General features: G+C 43.6%; 1 protein-coding gene and 1 non-coding gene across 2 annotated transcripts in view; both read right to left on the bottom strand.

The window, feature by feature from the left end:
* Window positions 1-26,426, bottom strand: part of LOC126272919 (WAS/WASL-interacting protein family member 3-like) — a 300,448-nt gene that overhangs the window by 59,510 nt on the left and 214,512 nt on the right. The gene's annotated exons all lie outside the window — the stretch shown is intronic.
* Trnas-cga (transfer RNA serine (anticodon CGA)) lies at window positions 5,137-5,210 on the bottom strand. The gene has a single exon. It is a non-coding gene; the product is annotated as a tRNA-Ser (tRNA).

Here is a 26,426-nt window from a genome sequence, read left to right as displayed (position 1 = left end):
CGAATGCCGCAGAGTGCTTATGTCCTGCCGATCTTAGCGGCATAATCAGGCTTAAGCGACGTCCAGTCTTCCCGGAAACTGCCAGGAAACATTTTGTTCCTAACAAATGTTGTTGCTCAAGACGTTATCTATCCACCCCCATATGTTTGTCGCAAAGACCTCGAAACACCTAGTATATAAATAACAATGTCAGAAGCTCCGTGAGATTGTTTTCAGACGATGCAGTTGTTCATTGTAATTTAGAAACGACAGAAGACTGCAGAGGATCGAGGATTTTTGCAGTGATGCAGTTGGTTCTGAACGTAAATGAATGCAACGTATTGCGCATAAGTAGGAGAAGAAATCCCCTCCTGTAGGACTAATCTATTGGCTACGAATAACTGGCAACAGTGACTACCGTTATGTACATTGGAGAAACCATCCGGTGCGAACTAAACTCGAACGACCACATAAAACGAATTGTAGGAAAAGCAGATGCCAGGCTGAGACTTCTTGGTAGAATCTCAAGGAAATGTAGCTCATCCAAGAAATAAGTGGCTTACAAAACACTTGCTCCACAGATTCTTGATTACTGGTCGTCATTCCGGGGTCCTTACCAGGTTGGATTAACAGAAGAGGTAGACAAACAGCGGATCGTTTAGTCACGAGATCGTTAAGTCGGCACGACAGCGTTATGGAGATGCTCAGCAAGCACTAGTGACAGACGCCACAGAAGAATCTCTGTATATCACGGAGAGATTCAGCACTAATTCTGAGACAGTACGATCCGTGGAGAGTCTGGCAACATATTACGAAGCTATTTTTTTTTTCTTGTTCGACATCCGATCGGTCGCGTAATTAAAACCACAGTGAAACTCCGGTGATGCTTCTCGTAGCTGTGTTGCATAGTGTCTTTACTATGCTCTTCTATCGCTTCATGTCGTGCTTTTTCATCACTGAATTCACAGTGAACACGTAAAAATCCAAAGAAAAGTAGTATCTGCTGCCAAATGTTAAGTGCTTTCTTCCGGCCGCGGTGGTCTCACGGTTCTAGGCGCGCAGTCCGGAACCGTGAGACTGCTACGGTCGCAGGTTCGAATCCTGCCTCGGGCATGGATGTGTGTGATGTCCTTAGGTTAGTTAGGTTTAAGTAGTTCTAAGTTCTAGGGGACTGATGACCACAGCAGTTGAGTCCCATAGTGCTCAGAGCCATTTGAACCATTTGAAGTGCTTTCTGAGGGCTTTTGCCTGATTTCACGCAGCCCACAGAATGTAACTGTCATGCATTTCAATCCTCATGAAAACTTTCGGTCACACATTGCGGGGCAAGCCCAGACTTGGATCCCTATGATTTTCATCTCTTTGCTCACATAAACTGAAGGCCACGAGGGCAGAATTTTGACACAGACATCAAACTGCAGACCAGAGTAGGGAATTGGAGGAAATCGTAGGCTGCTGCCTTCTGTGACGAGGGTATTGGAAAGTTGGTACCACGCCACGAGAAATGTCTAAGAGAGCTGGGAAAATGTAGAAAAGTAGCTGGAAGGCGTCGGCAAATGTTTCAGATAAACATTTTTGATTTTCGCTATGGTTTCCATTTCGCGACTGAGCGCAGGTTGAGAAAAATAAGACTCCATACTTTCTCTCAAATATGTCTAGGAAATGACCACAACGAGGAAATCCGTGAAATTAGAGTTAATACAGAGGTTTATCGACAATCATTCTTTCAATGTGCCATTCGCGATCAGACAAGAAATAGAACACGTAGTAGAAGTAGCCTCCACCATACACCGTAGGTGATTCACGGAGTATAGATGTGCAGGTAAAGTTAAAGAATGTTGCTAGTCGAATTTCTGAAAAAGATACACTTTCGGATGCAACGATATAATTAATTTTCTAAATGATAAATTCTCGAATTTGATGAATTTGAATCAGTATTATCAACAGGGGGCGTAAGTCAAAACTTTCTGCACTGTAGCTCAGTGTATTTACAAGGTCATACAGCTCAATGGTTGCTTGGATGCTTTGACTGTAAAAGGATATTTCATTGCTTCACAGTCCAATGCTGTTTTCTGACGGCAAGAAAAATCACAACGCTTTTCCACGTATTAGTTGACTCCATTACTCCTCCATTATATCGATTACGGCTCTAGAATTATGTAAATAACATTTGCGTTCGTATGCAAGATATCGTAAGAAAAATTTTCAATGACTAAGTGAAACAGTAACTGATGTAGTCTACTTATTAATTGCAACATGTAATCAACACACTACTGACATTTAAAACTAGCAGTGATGGATAAATGTTTGACGAACGCAGGATTCCAAGTTACATCAAGTGGCACAATTTTCCTAACAACGAAAGCTGTAGTTGTGTCCCATTCAGCAATCATTGAGACGTACGACTCTGGAACATTGTGTTCTGCACAGACTAGAGATACGAAAGTGGTTTTCCACATAGCGGCTACCGTACAAATATCTCGCCCAAGAGAAGACGATTAGTCTGTGACAGTACAACACTGCACATGTGCGCATATGTGTCACCTTGTACACTTGTCTGACAATATTCTACGAGAAAATAATTTGAGTGTACACAGTACATAAAGTGTGTTATTATTCTAATTATATTTCAGTAGATAGTATGTGTACTGTAAGAGAAATATTTAAATAATATTGTGAAACTGTCTTCTAACTATGTAGATTATCTCTGTACAAGGTTTTTACTGATACAAAAATACCTCAAGAAGGGGAAAGTGCTAATGCTTTTAGCGCGTCGAATCTTGCAGCCGGTGGTGAGAGTCTATCCAGTCATCGTTTAGCCATTGTCGAATGCAGTCATCTTCAGACGGCTGCAGTGTTACAGCTATTCCAGAACTTCCAGCATTAAATGTCTAGGGCCGAAGAATATGGGAGCTCGCTCCACGATGTGGTGATGAAAAGGCCAAGTACAATACGTCAGTGACGCTACGAGTTTGAAATCACAGTCTAGTCGTGTTGAGCTGGGGCATCGTTCGCTTTAGCCTATTTAAAGACGCTGCCATCTACAGGAACTCGAGACACTCGAACAATCCTTTTATCCTCACTCTGGGAAACTACGATCACAACCACAGGTGGAAACACAAGCGGCCAAAGACACTGGTAGCTAGGGCATAGCCACCTGTGGTAAACTAACATACGCAAACAGCGAAAAACGTCGGTAAGCCCCTGCACATCAGCAACACTGACTGGCAACTACCAGCTGCTACTAGAGCCGACCAACAGGCCACAGCAGGGACACCGACGAGCTCGCCCACAGGCGCACAAACAAGCTGCCAAGATTCCCTCACACTGTGCTTCCGGTATATGACCTATCGGACACAAGATCGATAACAAACCTAACTGTTGCAGGTTGCTGACGCTGAACGAGGACTCTGTACCAGCACCCAGCGCCAGCCGCCCAGCAGCACAACGCACAACGCCAAGGTATCGACAAGCATGACACCCACTACTAACAAAGCCTATCCTTGCACAACCTATCGCAGGCAGCAAGACAACCGCTACTGCTCTTACCACCCGACCTAACTATCGCAGAGGTTTTTTTCCCTTGGCTGTTGCCCTGGCACTTTTTTTCCTCTGCCCTTAAAACCGCTACCCTTCGTCTGATTTCGACCAATCTGTCTCCAGATAAGCGCGTATTAATGGTTAATCCTAACCAGACGTACGCAAACATCGCAGTACTCACATCCTGCGACACGTCACTTTAGTGAATACTGACCCTTATGCAGAGATGGCAGTAGACCTTTTGTGTTCGCCATCATGCCGGTGTGGGCGTGGAGGGGCTCCATCTCTTTTTGAAAAAAAAAGCTGACTGGTAGTAGTGTACAATTTTTCTAAATGGAGACCAGCTTTCTTTCGCAAAGTGTGAGAGAAACAGAAAGTAAAAGAAGATACACAATGATATACAACCACAAATACACACACAGACTATCCAATATCTTCAAAAAACGAGGCATAAAGATAGCCCACAAAACAAACAAATCAGTTCAGAAATACTTTCCAAAAACAATAGGAAAACCTGATATATATCACAAATCAGGAATATACCCAATGAAATGCAATACATGTGATGGAAGATGCATAGGTCAAACCAGGAAGACATCTGACACCAGATACAAAGAACGTGTAAGAGCGTGGGAGTATGGGACAAATCATTCAACTTCTACAGAACACTTACACCAACACTAACACACAATTACAGCCAGAGATACAGACATGGAAATCATTAAGGAAAAAGAACAACAAAATCACCTCCTCACCTTAGAAGAAAAGTACCACATCCAAAAACCATAACAGAATAGAAACAACTCATAAATAATGATCATACGAACTTCGCAAGAATACACTCTTTAAACTGACAGACCACTTTATGTAACATTAAATTTACACATATAACCCAGGCTCCTTTTACCACTACCATCTCCTCCTAGATTCTGTCCTATAATCACTGTCCAGACGCATCCTCGTCACCACCCCCCCTTCCCAACTCACAAAAAAAACTATTAACCTAACCCACTACTCTCACGTCTCTACATAACATACAAGACAATTTCACAAATTTTCTCTCTCTCTCTCTCTCTCTCTCTCTCTCTCTCTCTCTCTCTCCCTCTCCCCCCCCCCCTCTCTCTCTCTCTCTTCTTCTCTCTCTCTCTCTCTCTCTCTCTCTCACACACACACACACACAAATGTAGTTTCACAGGTTGGCAACACTCACAACCTGAACGAAAACAAACGAATCAGACATAAACATTGTTACTGTGAGGAAGGAGAAACAGTTTACAGAAGTGAAGTGTAAACAATGCAGCGCAAGACAAACTTCAGAATGGCAGAAAATGCCAAGAGCACATGTAAATCGAAGTCTTTTGACTTGCCCCGCAACTTTATAAACAAAGAGCTGTTTTTATCCTAAAACTACCAAAAAGGTCCAAATGTATGAATTCAATTTGCAGAATAACCATGGAAAATGCTTTGTAAATGAAAGCGAAACGCGTCTATTGTAATTTTTTTTAGTTAAACTGCAGTCAGCTCAAGACGGATAACCAGTAGTAACAGATTCTTTCCGTTTGTTTGTAATTTATGAAAAAAACAATACACGTGAAACTTCCTGGCAGATTAAAACTGTGTGCCGGCCGAGACTCGAACTCGGGACCTTTGCCTTTCGCGGGCAAGTGCTCTACCAACTGAGCTACCCACGCACGACTCACGCCCCGTCCTCACAGCTGTACTTCTGCCAGTAACTCGTCTCCTACTTTCCTACCCGAGTTCGAGTCTCGGTCCGGCACACAGTTTTGATCTGCCAGGAAGTTTCATATCAGCGCACACTCCGTGTGCAGAGTGAAAATCTCGTTCTAGACAATACACGTGTTTGTACTAGTATGGAAATATATTTATAATTATTAAAAGCTGAATTTACTATACAATCCTTTCCCTTGTTGCATCTGTAATGACGGGCAGTGATCTGTTACAAAAAACCTTATTTATATTCGGACTCTGTGATGCTTTATCTTACGTAATTTTAATGTGACAACAACACAAGTTTGGTTTGTTCATTTGTATTTTATTATAATTAAAGTATGAGAACTACAGATTACAATAATATTTTATTGAACTCTATAGCAAAAAGAGTGATCCCATCTATGCTGCCATTTTAACAAGATATGCAGAAAGTTTGAACAATTCAGTCATTCTAGTAATACACAGAATATTTTTGAAATTCTATGATTAAGACAGATATCTCGTGATGGTACAAAGATATGGAGCTACTGCTTATCTCTCCATATAAGTAAAAACTTTACATGAAGAGTAACATTAATGACCAATTTGTTGAATCAGAATATAAATATTTGTTCTATTGAGAGTGGCAATCAATATTAGTTATTAGAGATTCTCAAGTGAAATTGTCAAGGTACCTTGTACTCGTAAAAGTCTTCGTTACAAATAGTGACACTACAGCTCCCAAATAAAATATATTCAGTTGAAGAAGTGAGAATATCAGTGTTCACGTACTTTAGAAACGGCTATCTAATTTCAAATTTGGTTATACGGATTTCGATAGCCTTGAAAGTGACAAGACCATGGTTAGCTACTTTAAAACTTTTTGTTTAAAGGTAACTTTATTTTCAAACTGTGTTTTCGAAGTAACTGCATTGAGTGTGTGCGTGTTAAATGACGGTGTGTCTGTATAAAACGAAACAGTTGCTGTCCACTTATACTTACCAGTTTATTTCATAGTTTAATTGGAAATTCTGATTTCCAATTAAACCAAAGACATTATCAAAAAGTAAGAACTACGAAGATAATAAAATAATAACCATAAGATCGTTATGACTCCATAGTCCGAATAAATGTTGAGAAAATACACAAAGTAAGACGATAATTTTACAAAACGTCAAGAATATAGAGTGTACACCGATACGTTAAGATCAAAATGCGTACAAAATATAGTCCCTACTTGCAGATGAAAAAGCATTTTGGACCAAGCAAATCAAAACAGAAAGCTACTGGCAACCGGATTAGACTTCAGACAATCCCAAGATATATCCAAATATGACAGTTTACGAAACAGCTCTCTCATTTAAAATCACTGTAAAATAAATTCTTAAGAAGACTGGTGTAATATTAAATAAGATTTATCTGAATCTTCCCGGAAGATTAAAAAGGCGTGCCGGACCCAGGCTGTGGCTAAGTCATGTCTCCACAATATCCATTCTTGCAGGAGTGCTAGTTCTGGAAGATCTGCAGGAGACCTTCTTGAAGTTTGGAATGTACGAGACGAGATACTGGAATGATTGAAGCTGTGAGGGCGGGACGTGAGTCGTGCTTGGGTAGCTCAGATGGTAGAGCACTTGCCTGCGAAAGGCAAATGTCCCGAGTTGGAGTCTCGGTCCGGCACACAGTTTTAATCTGCCAGGAAGTTTCATATCAGCACACACTCCGCTGCAGAGTGAAAACATCACCTGGTAAGATTTATCTCTTCGTAGAAAGAAGTGAGTGGAAGAACTCATACCCTTCAAGCAACTGAAAATTGAAAGCCACATGTAAGGGCCAAGGCAAATGCGATATGTATACTGAACGCTACAGTGCTAAGATTCTTGAATGTTCTCTGAAATACAGTAACACTACAAATGTATACAGGCTGAACAAAAATATAGAAACACCGCGAGAGACGCATGGTTGAAGATAAATGCAGATTTTAGCCACATCTGCAGGCTGCGTTGTTATACAAACATCAAAAAAAGTTTTGCATCAAATCAGTTCCGAGAGTTCCGGAACCTGTACAGTAAATTGGAATAGAGATCAACATAAATATCATTTCCGCCCTTTTTACAGCTCATGAAAACTACACATTGCATGTTGTACCACCATACAGCGAGGCCTTCAAAGGTGGTGGTCCAGATTGCTGTACACATCGGTACCTCTAATACCCAGTAGCACATTCTCCTGCATTGACGCATTACCTTGTGGCATACTAGCCACAAGTTCACCAACGCACTGTTGGTCCAGGTTATCCCACTCCTCAATGGCGATTCGGCATAGATCCTTCAGAGTGATTGCGGGGGGGGGGGGGGGGGGGGGGGGTCACGTCGTCCATAAACAGCCCTGTTCAATCTGTACCAGGCATGTTTGATACGGTTCATGTCTGGACAATATGCTGGCCACTCTAGTCGAGCGATGTCGTTATCCTAGAGGAAGTCATTCACAAGATGTGCACGATTGGGGGAGTTGTCGTCCACGAAGACGAATATCTCGCCAATATGCCGCTAATATGGTTGCAGTATCAGTCGGAGGATGGCATTCACGTATCGTACAGCCGTTACGGCGCCTTTCATGACCACCAGCGGCGTGCGTCGGTCCCACATAATGCCACCGCAAAACAGCAAGGAACTTCCACCTTGCTGGACTCGCTGGACAGTGTGTTTAAGGCGTTCAGCCTGACCGGGTTGCTTCCATAAACGTCTCCGACGATTGTCTGGTTGAAGGCATATGCGAAACTTATCGGTGTAGAGAATGTGATGCCAATCATGAGCGGTCCATTCGACACGTCGTTGGGCCTATTTGTGTCGTGGTTTCGTGGTTTCAAATACGAACCTCGCCATGGACGTCGGGAGTGAAGTTACACATCATGCAGCCTATTGCGCACAGTTTGAGTCGTAACACGACGTCCTGTGGCTGCTCTAACAGCATTATTCAACGGGGTGGCCATGCTGTCAGGATTCCTACGAGCCATAATCCGTAGGTAGCGGCCATCCACTGCAGTAGTAGCCCTTGGGCGGCCTAAGCGAGTCATGTCTTCGACAGTTCCTGTCTGTATCTGCTCCATGTCTGAACAACACAGCATTGGTTCAGTCCGAGACACCTGGACACTTCCCTTGCTGAGAGCTCTTCCTGGCACAAAGTATCAATGCGGACGCTACATAACTGCGGTATTGAGCGTTTGGGCATGGTGGAATGACTGGAACTGATCGGCTGTCGGACCCCCTCCGCCTAACAGCCGCTGCTCATGCATGGTTGTTTACATCTTTGGGCGAGTTTAGTGACATCTCTCAACAGTCAAAGGGAATGCGACTGTGGTACAATATCCACAGTTAACGTCTGTCTTCAGAAGTTCTGAGAACTGGGGTGATGCAGAACTATTTTTGATGTGTGCAGTTGACCAGATACGGCTGCTACGCAATGTCCTTATTACGTTGCAAGTAGAGTCGTGGTCAGAACAGTGTCGTGTTTAGCCGTGAGTGTATTACGTCGGGGCAAAAATGAATTCGAAAATGGGCAAATTGTTGGTGCTCGTGTGGTGGGCGTACAGTTAAATCAGTAGCCAAAGCGTTTGATGTTTCAGGGGACACCGTATCGCATAGAGGGAAAGCAGAAAAACATCATCTGCTAAGTGAAAACGAGGACGAAAACGGCTGTTGAGTGTTCGTGACAGACGAAAAATAAGAGAACGACAGCTACAAAACTCACTGCCTGACTGAATGTCGCACTCACGAGCCTTATCAGCACCAAAACAACACGAAGGGAGCTCTAGAAGCAGAAAATAGCTGAACGTGCTGGAATTCCCAAACCATTCATCAGTGATGTAAATGTCTGTAACAAGAAAAGTGGACTATGGAACAATGAAAGAACGTTCGAATGAGTCTTGTTTCAGACTGTTTCCAGCTTCTGGTCGAGTTTACGTCCCAAGAGTGAAACATGACGGGGATTCGTTTATGAAACGTGCAGCCATTTTGTTATATATCATAGACTCCATGGTTATTCTGCAAAGCCGCATTACTGCCAAGGACGTTGTGACAATTTTGACTGACCAAGGCCATTCCATGGTACAATGTTTGTTCACCAACGGGGATGCTGTGTTCCAGGACGGCAGGTATCCTGTTCACAAAGCTCGAATTGTCCAGCTCAGATTTTGTGAGCACGAGTATGAATTACTGCGTTTCCCCTGTCCACCACAGTGACCAAATCTCAGTATTATTAAGCCTTTGTGGTCTACTATGTAGCAAATGGTGCGTGATCGCTATCCATCTCCATAAACGATATCCGACCTTCCCACTATTTTTCAGGAAGAATGGAATAAGATTTCTTTAAAAACCATACAGCACCTGTATTTCATCTTTCTGAGATGACTGGAAGTTGTTTTGAATGCCGATGGTTTTTCCTACGCGCATTTGACATACCCGCTTATTATAACTACTGGTTCTCCGTGTGTGTGGTAGACACAAACACACACACAGTATAAGTCAGGCTCATGTTCCAGGTCGAAACGCACCTGCCTCCGATGCTTTACGATGCGCCACAAGCGCTCCGACAACAGGAGACTGCGCGGTAAAGTTTATCAAATGTTCGGCATATGCTGCGGCAAAAGTTGACTCAAGACCATGTGGTGTCGACCTTCTCTTTAGGAAATATGAATTCCGTTAATTTACATAATTTCTGTGATTCGCGAATGCATTGAGGAAGATGCCCTGTCTGTAACCGGACATCGGCAGATGCAGAATGAAAACTGGTTCCAAAAAGAGGTTATAATTGAGCTTTCAGTACATGGGAGTGTCCCCATGAAAAACAAGTGATCGTGGGACAATGAAACTTTGTGGAAACAATTGTGAGCACATGCAGGAAAGAAATTATGTATAAATCACTGAAAGAAACAAGTTTTCATTTCCACGTGATAGGGTAACTTTTGATAAGTGCGTACCATGTTTATGTTCCAGTCTAAAAGCGTTGCTCAGTGTGATGACTATCTACATCCGCGACAGCCTGGAACCACACTAGAGATGGCTCTACTGCTGCCCGTAACATCTCAGGTGGGATGTTGGCTACCTCCTTCGCTATGCTCATCTTCAACCTCCAACGTGTGTTAGTGTCCCACTGACAAAGCTTGCCCTTCAGGTAACCGTTCAACCGGAAATCACACGGGTTCAAACCTGGTGATCTTGGTGGACACGAAATTTGGAACCATCAGTGAATGTTTCGGTTTTCTTCACATGTGTTGCAATGTAACTGAGTGACCTCACGAGAAATGTGAGGTCGAGCTCCACGGTGCATCAGATCTGTTGAGTCCAAAGCACCCTTCTTTCGTAGAGCAGTGATCACATATTGGTGGAACAGATCACAGTAAGACGTGTCGCCCACGCTGGTCACTAAATTCCTCAAAGAATAATGGACCAACCATGAACTGTGTAGTGAAGCCACACCACGCACTGACACGTTTACTATGCAGGTTAACATCATGAACGTTCGTTGGCGGTGAAGATCCCCAAATGCGACAGTCGTGAGTGTTCAATGCCACAATGACTGCCTCAAAATGTTCCAAGTCCACAAGTTGTCAGCTCCAACCGTTGCAAGGAGCGTAAGAGCGAAGTATACTCGAATGTTTGCGTCACGTGGTAAAAGTTGGTAAGTAATGTGACGTTTGTACGGATATCATTTCACAGTTGTTCACAGCGCTTTTCGAACGGTGGAACACGGAATGATTAGCTGTCGTGGCACAACTCATGCACCGCTTGAAGCTTGCATATTTTGCTTTCAGCATTCTCATCCGTGGCAACAGTAACTTCTTCAACTGGCTGTCGGTCTATTCGAAGGGCAATTGCCGAATTATCAGTTAATTCAAACTTCCGAATCATGGTCTTCAAGAACGATACGGAAAGAATTCCTCTCCTTATATCTTTAACGCGTTGATACTCGCGAAAAACGGCAGCACTATTGCTGTTGTTTTGATAAAATAGCTTTACGGGCAAAGTCCTGCTCACGTTGTACGGACCCATGTTGACTGCATGCAACTGTAGTGCATAGTGTTGCCTGCGTTTGAATCCTACGTTGCTGTACCAGTACAACAGCAGGACATTACACTGCAGTAACAACATGAATCCTGCAGCACGCAGTCTGAAAATTATTCCTATAATGTTGGGTACCCGGACGACAAATATTTCTCCATCTACACTGGCTCAGGTAGCGAGAGTTTAATTATAACCGCACGGGCGCGCATTCCTCAAACAAAAGCAAGCCCATGTGTGTCAGAAAACCTTTCCTTAGAGAGCTCTTTATCAAAGAACATGTTACCAAAATCTTATATCAGAAAGGGATGACACCGTCTCATAGTGTCCTTCAATAGCTTTTACTCACACAGGCGAAGATTGTATTCGCAATAAAGAAATGATTAAGCTAAACAAATCATCGACGATCTGTCGTTCATTGTAGATAGTTCTATCCTCAGCACCTTACAAACATCCAAGTGTTACAGTATAGACACATACGGGTGTCTGATTACATCTGTGTCAGGAAGCTTGAAATGCTACGTAGCAGGTGGCTATAATTAAACTGAAGGTGTTCCGCGTGCTGCAGCACTGCTGTATACATCACAGGACGATGAAACATTGTAGGTATGCTCATTAACCGGTGGGCGCGCTGAGTATGGTGAAAGAAGTAATACTTCCATTTTTTGCCATTAGGTGAAAAAATGGCGCTGTAAACTGTCAGCCGGCCGCGGTGGTCTCACGGTTTTTGTCGCGCAGTCCGGAACCGTGCGACTGCTACGGTCGCAGGTTCGAATCCTGCCTCGGGCATGGATGTGTGTGATGTCCTTAGGTTGGTTAGGTTTAAGTAGTTTTAAGTTCTAGGGAACTAATGACCACAGCAGTTGAGTCCCATAGTGCTCAGAGCCATTTGAACCATTTTTGTAAACTGTCAGAATTTGGAGTGCATGTAGGAAACAGGGGAGAAACGATCAAACACGTGATGACGGTAGTGGGTACGTTAATTAAGGTATGGTCATAAGTTACAGCATGTGTTCAGTATTGTTTCCCAGCTCAGCAACATGATGCATCAATAACACGGCATGGTTTAATCAGTGGTGTGTCACCATATGCTATCCTTCTGTCAGGAAGGGTCAGGATACACATGATAGGATAGACAGGATAGATATAACCTTTCAAATGTTCCCACAGCCAGAGGTCACATGGACGTAGGTCAGGGGATCAGGAAGTCAACACATCTTGAAATAGTCTAGAGAGGATGCGGTCACAATCGAAAGTTTATTGAAGAAAATCTTTCACCTGACAAGGAACAGGTGGCAAGCCCAGATCTTGCATGAAAATGGAGCTGTGGACATAGTTGCGATCCTGCAAAGTTGGAATCACGTGTTGCACAAGAAGGACTTTATAATGTGCAGATGTCATTGTTTAGCTAACAGGCCCGCAGGTGTCATATCCTCTAAGAAAAACGGGATACCAGACGGTCACATAATATGAGTGAAGCGGATTTTCCTGTGCTATATGTGGCGGAGTAGAACCCCATATGCGACAATTTTGTGCGTCCACGTCACCTTGCGGAGTAAAATGTGCCTCATCCCCCCAAAGAATATTTCCCGCCACGTATCACTGGTTTCTGCGTGTGCCAAAAAACGCAGGGCAAGTCAAGGCGTTGTGTCCTAACTTGGGCGCACATTCCTAATCTTGTACAAAAATCAGGATAAAATGCGCAGCAAAATGTTTTGAACTATTGATCAGGAAAGAGACAATTCCCACGATACGGCAAGAGCACTGACTGCAGAACTTGAGGTCGGCTATAACTGCAGCAACTTCATCAGCAACTGCCATGGGAATGGCCCGCCTCTCTCTTCCCGTCGCACCATCTAATTCACTTGTTTCTTCAAATTTCTGGCTTATGTTCTTTAACGCATGTATTGACATGGGGCCTCTTCGGCGATATTCCTTCAGTGCAGTGCTGCTATTGCTGCCAATTTCATAAAATAACTTTACCAGCAGTGCAATCCCTTTCTTCTCCATAGCCTTTGCGTTTTGTAACCGATAACATCAACCTTCTTACCCCTTTACACCAAATGTAACTTCACAGAAGAAATCAACAAACGTCGCTAAGCGACAAACAGCAAACTTACGTCAAAAAAGGAAACTTTTCGCATTCTGACTGCTTACAGCGGCATATTTTCGCCTAGTGGTAGAAAGATGAACTATTATGTTTCAGTACATTCTGCGAGCGCACCAATTAATGAACATACCTGCAATGGTTCAGCATCCTGCGAGGTATACTGTCCGCACAGCAACACTCAGAACGCCATCAGTTTAATTATAACCACCTGGTACCCTACTTCCACTTTCGTTTTACATATTTTTATCTGGTAGGCGTTGCGAAACGTTGCGGACTATGGGTTTGTCTTTGGATCTCAAATAATTGTTGGTAACTGCGTACCATTGGGCATTGTCTTGCTAGAAAATGGTCTCAGGGAAGAGCCCAAGGTTAACAGAGTGACTGGATCTGGAGTGTCATCGTGACAACGACATTTATTTGTAACGACGACAGAAATTTAATTTTATGGAAACAAGTGCAGTCTATTGATAAAATAAACAAAAACATATACCAAAAGTGGAGTGTCTGAAATTAATGATCTTGCCAATGTTATGTACCAAAGTGAGACACAGAATCTTTATGCAGTTCCATGTGGTGGATGCCTTTGTGAATCTGTAGTTTTTATTCATTTTGCAGTGGAAAAAATCCTCTAAACAGCTACAAAAGTTGCTTAGGTTTATTATACCTACAAAAAGGAGCTCATAGTAGTGTTGAGATCAAACATAATAGCTGTATAATATTTGTCACTTTGAAACGGAGCAAGATTATTGTGAGTTGGCAATTTCATTTATAGAACTACATTTATTTAAGACATTTCATGAGATTTGTTACGGTGCTGGAAACAAACTGCCGAGCCAGAGGATCCGTCCGAGAAACGACCACGCGGCTGTCATGTTGGGCTTCTAACACAGTTTACGCTGGGGCAAGAAGCTTTAAAGCTCTGGCCCAGAAACTGTTTCAGAGTAAACTACCAGCTGCTGATGAGTGTTTCATGCAAACGCGCAGTCTGCGAAATGTGGTTGCACTGCCCACGAATTTGGTAAGTCGTACATTACCGCTACATAAACATACGACCGCTTTACGCTTATTTAACTATTAATTTGTTTTGCAAGGGAGGAAGATTTTACTCCACAACGAGAAAAGAGGATGTCGTTACAGAAGTACTGCAAGAATTATTTCTCGGTATTAGGGTCTTACTCAAACGTAGGAGAATATTTTTGTCTGCAGGATGCAGATAAAACACTTCCGGAAATGTCAGAGTCATACGAGGGACAAAGTTGTAGGACTGAAATTAAATCTGAAACAGCAAGTTGGCACCTAACAGACAGAGGTTTGCTTCTATGATGTGTGGTACCAGATTCCTATCATGGGGATTGATTCGTATAACTACATAATGATTTACAGTGGTCGCCGCCGCCATGCTGCTAAAAAAGGAAGTGACCACTTGTTCGAGGTCTGTACTCTCCAGAAGCAATCTTTCAAATTTGTTAGAAGGTGATAATCAAGTGCTGCCAGATTTTTCAAAATTTTGTGAACTAGATGTATTCCAGGACATTTTTTTTTTTTTGGGTCTGGTGTTGTTTTAGAGGAGAAAGATGCCCCAACACAGCAGATATACTGCCGACTGTGAAGGGAACCACGCAATTTCCTTTTCGTTTCGCAGTACGTGTCATCATTAAATGTGGCAAGATAGCACAAATCCATAGACAATAAATACGCTGTTACTGTCTCAGCAGACAGTTATTTTGAGTTTTAGAGATAAAATTGCCGCAATGGATCGTGAACGAGCGTCATGTCACTTCCTTTAAAGTAGTTTGTGTTCTGAGGAAATGTAAGAAATTCACATTACATCGCCAGTAATGGTACTGATATACAGGTAATTCTTCATTCGTTTTAACAAGCGTGGTACATCGAATGATGATTATGAACCACTTTCGAAAGTTGTCAACACCCCAGTGTGGGTTGATTAGAACTTTGGACAAGTGAGTTAGAGTAGTGTAATGGCTTAAGAGGCAGCCAAAGCAAGTTCCGTCAGCAGCCACAGCAGTCAAAGTCATGCTGACAGAAGCACCCGCTCCCTGTATGCCTACTTATGTTTCATCACACTTCTGAGTGCCGATGAAATGGGACGTTGATCAACGTTCAGGAAGCTCCTGAAGTTCGACACACTGTCTCCTGACAATGGACGTATGCCGGCCACCGACCATGTTTTAGGCTTTTTCACGATGAAACACAAATGCCTCCCTTCCACGAAACCCTCGCCCAGCTGAGTTCATCATGATAAGCATGGCAGACCCTTGAGTCGCGCCTTCCATGTGTAGGTTGACACTTTGAGTACACTGATGCAGCCTTGGGGTCTTCGCTGTAACTCTGTTGCCATCATGCCATGACCCACGCACCTCCGCCAGGCTGCCCAGCCTGGGCAGCCAATGCTGCACCAGCTGTCTGTCCCTGCTCTTCAGCGTCGGTCCAGACTTTGACTCTAGGCAGTGCTGTCCCCGTGCCATGCCATAGCAGAACCTCATACATGGCCTTGGACCATCTCCGTCGAGTCAGCGTGCTGGGTCGGCAAACCATTTTGTAAGCAACTCATGTCCCTGCACCTCTGGTCACTGCCAAGCCTGCTGCTAAGATGCCAGAATATTACGTGAAGACAGAGACACACTAGAACGCCTGTACAAGACAGATGGAATAATTAAAAAATTGTTTATGTTCATCGTCAGGCCTGTCCACAGCCATTTACATGATAGAGTCAAGTTGAATGAATTATTAAAGAGCTATTATGATTATGGTTTGTCTGCAGTTTCCTCACACGTCATATCAATCTTCTGCGAACCCTACTAAACCTGCGGAAGCCTCGAGCACATCCTGAGAAGCAAGAACTGTCTATGTTTCACTCTTGTTTCTTTGCAGCTACGAGGGGCTTTCAATAAGTAACGCAACACATTTCTTTTCCTGAAAGCGGATTGGTGTTATTCAGGATTCCAATGACCATATTATGCCCCACACTTTTGGCCAGGAAACCCTACTTTTCAGCATAATCTCCGTTACTGCGACGGCATTATGCCACCTTACTGGGATGGTCTGTATGCCCAGATGGTACCATTCTATTGGTCGACGTCAAAGCCATTTTGTTTCTGCATCAATAATTTCCTCATAATCCACGTACTACTTCCCGCGAAATGCAAGCTTCATTGGTCGAAACAGATGGAAGTCGGAAAGTGCAAGATCTGGGATGCAGGACGGATGACGAAGAGCAGTCCAATGAAGTTTTGTGAGCTCCTCTCGGGTGTGCTGACTTCTGTGACGCCATGTGTTGTCATGGAGAAAGAGAAGCTCGTGAACTGTGATCCGTCGATGACCCTGAATGAGAGCGCCCGCACTTTCCAACATTGCAGGATTTACAGCTCTGTGCGACCGGACGGCATTCGGGTGATCGGACAAGTTTGCGTGGCCTTGACAGACACCTCGCCCAACGACTCACAGTGCTTTTGCTTACTGTCAGATCTTCGTGGCCATTCTGCAAATACCTATGAATACCTGCAATTCTCTTCTTTTCCGCTGTAAGAAACTCCATGACAGCTCTCTGCTCAGGAACCACCTCCTTTACAGACGCCATTTTCGTGGCTATGTTCAGTACCGCCACCTATCGGCACTTCATGGAACTACAGGGGCTGAAGCGGGAACATTCCACGATGTCCCAGAATGCGTTCCGCAAAAAAGGTTTGTGTTAATTACTACTTGTGGACACTACATTTTGGCGCCCTCGGGGAAATATATTGCTTCTACCCGCAACAGCTTGGAGACAGAAGTGGAGTGGTTGGGCAACTGATGGATTAATGATAATGAACAAGATACACGTCTTCATAAACGGTGATTTAACAGTGACAGCCACATATACAAACAGCAGCCTGAAATTTTCATTTGTGGGACTGGACTTTTCTCTACGTTACCATAATTTTGGGGTAACAAAAGCTGAATCGTTTGGTAAGGGACCGAGGGCCGAACCGTTAATTCCTGCAATACGCACACAATGTAATTTACCTGGGAACTCCAATCTGTGCACTGAGTTGTGCCCCATAGTTTGCTGGCTTTGCTATAAAAAAGCCCATCACATCAGCCAGTGCAGACAACGTGCATATATCAGAAGCGGAAAACCTTGAGTACCCTAAGAACTTCGGTAAATTGTGAAGTACAAGCCAGAGTAGGCAATAAGGTTGTTATCGGAAGTAAGAGTTATATAAATATTAAGGGTGAGTGTGGACGACAGAGGTAACGTGTACATTAGCAGTTAGAAATAGGCATAATGTAGGATTTAAGGTCACGGCCAAAGCAAGAATATCTGAGATGTAACCTGGGAAAATGTGATACACAGGGAAAATTGTTAACAGGTTCTACTTGGTTCGTTGTGATAGCGTTTAGACGTGGCACAGTCGTCATCAAATAGAACTATAATAAGCTGTCGCAATAGTATTTCTTGGTTACGTTTCGTTACCTTCACATCATGCGGCATTATCTCAAAACAGCCAAAACAGTGAGATACCACATGGACGCGAGATTGTCATTGGACATGATGTGATCAAGTCAACCACTCCAAGTCCCTCGAGAAGCAATGTTGATGATAGCAGTAAACCCGAAAGCGAAAGCCCACCAAGCGAAAGAAGTGACATAGCGGAACGATCTATTAGATGTTGAAGACATGTGGAAGTAAAGGAATTACACTGATTTTTTTATGTACGACACAGGTCGGACTGATATAGCGCCTGTGGACGAGGAAGAATTAAGGACAGCACAGGTGGGGCTGTTATAACACCTGGGACTAGAAAATTATAGGATTATTGTATAGCATAGGTGGAGCTGGTATAACGCTTTAAGCTGGGACAGTGTACCGAGAGCTCTTGAAGCGAGGCAACCAGATAAGTCTCTCAGGAATTATTAAATATTCAATAAAGATTAATATGTTACGGAAGTCGGAATAAAATCCTCCATCACTATGTCTTGAGAACACGGCCTATTGTGGTAAATAAACTTATCCGAATTGCTAAGATGGGTCAATGGCTCTGAGCACTATGGGACTTAACATCTGAGGTCCTCAGTCCGCTAGAACTTAGAAGTACTGAAACCTAACTAACCTAAGGACATCACACACATCCATGCCCGAGGCAGGATTCGAACCTGCGACCGTAGCGGTCGCGCGGTTCCAGACTGAGGCGCCTAGAACCGCACGGCCACTCCGGCCGGCTGAATTGCTAGGATGTATGAATATGTAGCCAAAGGGACGTGCGTGAAATGTAGAGTTCATTCAGCTCAGTATCTCCAAACAACAGGGCGGTGCACAAACCATCCTGTTCGCATAGGTCATCTGTTCTCCATAGATTAAGAACAGTGTTAGCCTGCAGTACATGTATTTTCATTGTTAGTTGTTAACGATAAGTAGTAAGTTATCAGCGTAAACTTCTAGAGGATGGTACGAAAAGCCGGCCGCGGTGGTCTCGCGGTTCTAGGCGCGCAGTCCGGAACCGTGCGACTGATACGGTCGCAGGTTCGAATCCTGCCTCGGGCATGGATGTGTGTGATGTCCTTAGGTTAGTTAGGTTTAAGTAGCTCTAAGTTCTAGGGGACTAATGACCACCGCAGTTGAGTCCCATAGTGCTGAGAGCCCTTTGAACCATTTTTGATGGTACGAAAAGGAGTAGATAAGTGAAAACCAGATCGTAGAGCGAAGAAGCCACCGTGTCACTTGTACCATCCCATGTAGTGGAGCCAAAAGCTGCTCACCCATGAGAAATAATTTGACGAAGGACAAAGTAAACCATGAGCAAAGACCACTGTATAGGGTCAAGAGCCAGAGAACGCAGGTAGAAATTATAAATAATGCTAAGAGCAAAGTGACACCGTCATTGTAGTTGGAAATGTGAAGCATCAATAATTGTAGACAAACCAGTGTTCATGTTTCGGAAAAATCAGAGGGCAGATTCTTTTTTGTGCAGGGAGGGAGTTGTAATGGCTTGAGCCACAGACAGTGAAAGTGCCATAAACTGAATGCCAACAGCCGCAGTCAAAATCCTGCTTACACGCTTGCCATGTGCGCACTTCAATGACATCACACTTCCGTGCGTCGATGACCTGGGACATTGCCCAGGCTCCAGGAGGCTTCTAATGCTTGATATACTGTGGCCTGACAACAGACGGACGCGGGACCCCAACCCTGTTCCAGACTTTTCTACGATGACACACAAACGCTATCTTTATGCGAAGTCAGCTCCGAGTAGCTGTATTTAAACCCCGACCCAGCCGAGTACATCACAATCGACAAGGCAGGCCTTGCACGGCACCTGCAGTATGTCAGCCGTCGCTACGTCAACTGACGCAGGTTTAACGTCTTCGCCATAGCTCTGCCACCGGCGAACTCATCCACAGACGTATGCTTCGACTGCCCAGCCAGGGTAGCCAACAGTGTGTCAACAGCTCACTCTGCCTCTTCAACGTCGGTCCAGACTTCGATTCTGGGTAACGTCATTGCCACGGCACAGGGAGACCCGACCTACAGCAAATCGCAAAACGCCACTGCCTTGCCACGTGCCGCACCGTACATCTGCATCTACATCTACGTGATACTCTGCTATTTACAATAAAGTGCTTGGCAGATGGTTCAATGAACCACCTACAGGCTGTCTCTCTACCGTTCTACTCTTGAACGGCACGCGGGAAGAACGAGCACTTAAATTTTTCTGTGCGAGCCGTGATTGCTCTTATTTTATCGTGATGATCATTTCTCCCTATGTAGGTGGGTGCCAACAGAATGTTTTCGCAATCGGAGGAGAAAACTATTGATTGAAATTTCATGAGAATTTCAGCGAAAAATGCCTTTATTTTAACGATTGCCACTCCAATTCACGTATCATGTCTGTGACACTATCTCCCCTATTTCGCGATAGTACAAAATACGTGGCAGAGCCACGTGCGGTGCTCTGGATCCTTGCCATCGAGTCAGTGGGCTGAGTCGGCATACTGCTGCTGACGAGGAATACTCCCCATCGCATACCCCTAAGATGGCCCAATGGATAGCCCGTTAAAAACTGAACGCAGATCAAACAGGAAGACAGCAAGGAAGTGTAATAAACTGTGAAAAAATAAGCAAAATAGAAACACTGAACGGCCCAAGCACAAGATGTGCAACATTGAGCAAAAGTGAATAACCACGGCGTCGTGGTTTTGTGGTCACGGTGAAGGAATGCAAAGGGGGAGATCAGTGTTCAGACCTCACTCGTGGCACCATACAATTTTTTTCACAAAATTATCAGCCTTCATACCGGTCATTGACGTGTCTGTTCGCTGTATCCAAATCTTTATCTGTACCGTGCTGTAAAGTTCTTTGGAACAGCGGAGGTGTAGGTAAGGGACCTCTAGACGCAAGTACCTCCTATTTTTTCTACACAAGCACTCTTGGGTTCCGTTTTGAATTTTTTGACTCTTGAATTCCGTTTATTTTTGATTTTCATTTCTGTGAGAGGTCTAAGCGGCGTCTCGCCTGCTCTCACTATTCATCATAGTTACTTGCAACGGTAATACGTTGTTACCACATGACTCATATTCTATAACCACTGTATAAGATGGCAATTACCAAGACTACGGAAGCAGAACAGACACGTCAAAGACCGGTCGGAAAGTTCATAATTTTGCGAAACAAATGGGGCACGATGGAGATCTGAACACGGATTTCTCCCTTTGCAGTCCAACACCGCAGCAACACAACCACGACGCTGGTTTTATTGCATGATCTTGAGCTTGGAGCATTCACTGTTTCTGTTTCGCTTCTTTTTTCACTGTCCACTACACCTTTTTCCTATTTTCATGCTTCATCCGTGTTCAGTTTTTGACAGGCTGTCCCCTACGCCTTCTCACCACTAAATCTGAGAGGGTTGCAGTGGGGATTTTCCCATGTAAGCAACCCTTGTTCCTGCGCCTCTGGCTACTGCTACGCCAGCTGGAATATTACACGAAGGCGAAAACACAAAAGAATGATTACAAGTTGGAAAGATTAATTAAAGACCTGTTTTTGTTCATGTTCATGCCTATCTGCAGCCACTTACATGACGGAGTCAAGTTGAATTAATGAATAAATAACTATTTTATGACAGCAGCTGGTTTTTCTGCAGCTTCCTCACACGCCGCAACAGTCTCACAAGCCATCTGCCAAACCTACAACCCCACAGAAGTCTCAGGCACATGCTGATAAGCAAAAACAGTTTATGTTTCACATATGTTTCTCTGCAGCTACTTGTGAGCATTACATTGTGGCGCCCGAGGGGGAACATCTTGTTTCTGCCCGCAACAGTAGATTAACAACTCGGAAAACAATCGAACTTGTACGAAAACTACACTGCTGATTATTAAAACTAGCAATCAAATCTGAAATAAGCTGCAAATTATTGTAAAGTGTACTACACGCTAAGATATGCAAATTATTAGTTTTTCAGCAGCGCAACCCAAGGTAGGTAAGAAGTAACATTATATAAATTATGCGTATAGGAAAGATACCCAGGGAGCTGCCCATTCAAAAATACCTATTAATGTCAGATTTTCGTGAGAAGATCGTGTTGTATATCAACTGTTTGTGGTTCCATGATATTATTACTGCTGTTCGGGATCCCATGACAGTTATGCGAATATGGAATCGATGGACTGATGAGTGCCATACTTAACGCAATGCAGATCACGCGATTAGCGTCCGAGAGGAAAGACATATTGCACCCTCCTCCGTGCAGGACCGTACAACCACGGCACGTGCCTTGAGTCAAGAAACAGGCTTATCTGCAGTCAATGTAGTATCTGCATAGATAGCACGACAAAGTGCAGAGCAACATGGACTCTCGGCACGGTTACCATTTTAACGGCTTCCCTTGGCGCGGCAGCGTTGTGAGGTGCGCCTACAGCGGTCCGCCCAACCACACTAGACATAAAGGTGGCACCATGTCGTTCTTTTGGTCTACTCACGACTCCGCGTACAGCAGCGTTATGGACCTATCTATGTCTCGAGGCTCCGATGACAACGAAAGTGGTCAGAGCACATTCTTAATCGTCATAGATAACACCACCACCTCTAGTTCGTATAATCGGCAATTTGAAGAGCAGCCGTTACACGTGTTACGGCCAGTAGCTGTGTCGTACCTTCCTAAAATAAGGTAAGTCAAGAAGGTTTGTTACCTGTTCTGTCCTGACCGATACAGAGGCCGTTCGGCTAGTGACCTGAGCAGCACTTCTTCCAGATTTCTCAGACGTTGACAGAATCTGGCTCTGGGTTCCCATGAGACTGGCACGCCACCACTCACCGACAGCTACGACTGCTGATTAGATTAGACAAGATGCACTTTCGGTCCTATAAATCAGCAATGAGAAGATCCTCCAAGATGTATAACATGTCAGGAAGAATGAACCCAGAATAAATAGTTACAAAAAACACGGATATGCTTTCGTACCCCACAAAGATCGCAAGTGAAACAGTCGTCATGGAGTCCAACCCAAATTTTTATTTAAAAGATAACAAATATCTTGTAAAAAAAAAAAAGGATTCAAATGGCTCTGAACACTATGGGACTTAACTTCTAAGGTCATCAGTCCCCTAGAACGTAGAACTACTCAAACCTAACTAACCTAAGGATATCACACACATCCATGCCCGAGGCAGGATTCGAACCTACGACCGTAGTGGTCGCGTGGTTCCAGACTGTAGCGCCTAGAACCGCTTGGCCACCCCGGCCGGCAAATAACTTGTCATAAAAAAGTAAATGTTCAGTGCACTGAGGTTTGTTTGAAAATTTTTAGGTTATGTAACCATACATCACCAAATAAGAAAATAGTTTTACACATATTTATTTACAATGATCGCAGAATTCAGATTGTACATACTCGTAATACGAGCCTAAAGTAAGGTAACAAGAATTTTTTGAAGTACAAAAAATGAATTTATTTTAATAAAATTTACGTGTAATGTAGTATAGGTCTTGCATCACTTTTTCCACATAATCATCATTTATCTCAATAAACTTTGTCATTCGTGGAAAGGGTTTTTTGATTCCTCTGACACAGATGTCTCCGGCCGCCTTTCTCAAACAGTTCTTCACTTCGATTTTCACCTCGTCGTCGGAAAAGTGTTTTCCACGAGGGTGTTCCTTGAGTTTAGTGAAGAGATGATAGTCACTGGCTGCGATATCGGGGCTGTGAGAGGATTGGCTTAAAACATCCCAACCAAACGAAGTCAACAACTCTTGTGTTGCATCAGCTGTGTGTGGACGCGTGTTGTCATGAAGGAGACAGACTCCCGTTGTCCGCATCCGGCGACGTTTGTTTTGTATGGCCCTGCTTGGTCTCACAATATCTTGCAGGATCTATTGTTTCACCTCTTTAAAAAAAATCTGCGAACAGAACCCCTTTTCTGTCCCAGAACACTGACTCTGTGATTTTCCTCGCTTTTTGTTGCGTTTTGAATTTTTTTGCTGAAGGAAAATGAATGTGGTGCCGCTGCATTGTTTGTCGTCGTTTGCGCTCTGGAGTGTGGTGACAAGTGCTGTCACTATAGACCTGAGAAAAGCCTCGCCTTGAGTCTCAAAACGGTCAAGAAATATGCGAATGGCTCTGACTCTTTTCAATTTGTATGCTTCGGTTAGCATCTTGGGCACCCATCGCTTACACAACTTGCGATAATTTAGTTGATTAGTTATGATTTCATGAAAAACATTTCCTGAATGTTTGGACAAACTGCATGCAGGTCGTCAGTTGTCGAATGGCGATCAGAGAGATGATGTTCTTCAATTTTCTGTACCACATCATCAGTCACAACACACGTCCTTTCGCTTATGTCTTCATCGTGAATTTCCGCCCTTCTAGAATTAAAATTCCGTGTCCATTTAATCACATGCAGCCTTGACATTAAGTCCTCTCCATAAACTGAACCAATTTCGTGATGAATCGCAGCAGCGGTCATGCCCTTAACATTTAGGTAGCGAACTAAAGCGCGCACTTCGCCGGAGCCGGAACGAGAACGGTCATTTATAACTATCCCACAACACTAATCGACGGTCGACTGATTCTTGGGAATGTTCGTTCCTTCCGCTGACTTCCCGTTACACGGCAGTGGTACCAACTTCCCCACCGGCATTTCATGCCAAAGCTACGTGCCTTGTAACCTTAAGTGTCCAGATAACTCTCGTATTCGCATAGTTCCATACTGTTACTGACATGTTCAAATCAATACGTTCTGCTAAGAAATTCATCAGTGGAATAGGGGGAATTGACCATCAACAAATCATTTATGTTTTTCTTACAATGAATTTTATTAGAAGTTAAGCTTTTATGTGGCTGCTGACAAGTTATTGAAAATGTGTGTTCCAAAATAACATGCAACTTTCTGGACCAAAGTAAGTGACTTGAAAGCTTTGTGATGATTATTCTTATTTCTAATATTGATTCCATGAACTGGGCTGTTGGTTTAAAAAAGAGATGTATTATTAATGACAAATTTAAATGAGTAAAGAAGCAGTAATTATTATCCCTTGTTCACTGAACAGATATCTGCAGGACGTTATTGAGTTCACACCACAAATAATTCTCATTACATGTTTTTCCACTCGGTGTACTTTATCCTGTCTTGATGACTTACTCAAAAAGAAAGATATCTCACATGATATCATGGAATGAAAGTAAGCAAAGTAGGCTAGTTCTCTTTATTTTTATGTCAATTACGTCTGAGTTGAAGCAGCATGGAGTGTCGTACCCCTATTGCCATCAAAGGTAAGTCAGACTCAACGCCCAACCGGGTTAAGACCACAGTTTATAACTGAAGCGGCAGCTTTAAGTGCTAAATTTCGCATTGTATACACCTACCAAGGCACCAAAAAATTTGGTTATGGTTCTTTCTAGTGTAGCGTATACGCACGTTAGCAGAATTTCGTTACTTGCTGCCCTTGCTCTTGCTGCAATTTTAATGGCTAGTAAAAAGTTACATGACGGGCAGAAAACTGAATCCAAAGACTTTGTGAAGATTAAGTTTCCCACACACAGTCGTCGCCGTCTTCATGTTCTCTATATTCAGCATTAGACCAGGTTGAGATATTTATGGTATTTATCCACTTTCCCTTGTGTTTCCACCATTCTTCTTCTATAACTTTTTTGATCCAGTACAGAGACTTTGTTTTTAAACTTGTCTTTATGGAGTCGTTCCATCTTGCTCTAGGTCTCCATCTTGCCCTCACACTTGGCCTTCATCACCCTTCAAGATTCGTTTTGGTATTCTTCAAAAATCAAATGGCTCTGAGCACTATGGGACTTAACATCTGTGGTCATCAGTCCCCTAGAACTTAGAACTACTTAAACCTAACTAACCTAAGGACATCACACACATCCATGTCCGAGGCAGGATTCGAACCTGCGACCGTAGCAGTCCCGCGGTTCCGGACTGAGCGCCTAGAACCGCGAGACCACCGCGGCCGGGTGGTATTCTTCAATCTTCCATTTTCTTTACGTGCCCAAACCATTTTAACCTGTACTTCTCAGTTTTCCAATTCACGTTATTTACTACAATTTCGTTCTTAACATCTTCATTTCTCACTTTGTCTTTCCTTATTTTCCCTAACTAACTTCTCAGAAATTTCGTTTCACTGGCTTGGATTTTACCCTCTTCACTCATTTCGTTATCTAGTTTAGGATTCATATGTCTGTATAGGTGAGGTGTAAAGTAGGTCTTGTACAGCACTTCCGTACACTTCTTTGGCACCTTCCTTATGAGCCCCTCACATGCTAGTATAATACATTAATCTGCCTGCATTATTTGATTTTTCACCATCGCATTTTCTAGATATTTAAAGTTAATCACAATTTCAGTATCCTTACCGTTAACAGTCCGCCCCGATACCTGAGTGGTCAGTACGGCGGTCTGCTACGCCAAGGCGCCCGGGTTCGATTCCCTGCTGGGTCGGAGTTTTTCTCCGTTCAGGGAGTGGGTGTTGTGTTGTCCTCATTATCATTTCATCATCAGCAGTGGAAGGCAACGGGAA

The sequence above is a fragment of the Schistocerca gregaria genome, chromosome 1 (assembly GCF_023897955.1).
Source record: "Schistocerca gregaria isolate iqSchGreg1 chromosome 1, iqSchGreg1.2, whole genome shotgun sequence".
NCBI lineage: Eukaryota > Metazoa > Arthropoda > Insecta > Orthoptera > Acrididae > Schistocerca > Schistocerca gregaria.
The sequence above is the reverse complement of the archived record's forward strand: the minus strand, read 5'-3'. Positions and strand labels throughout refer to the sequence as shown.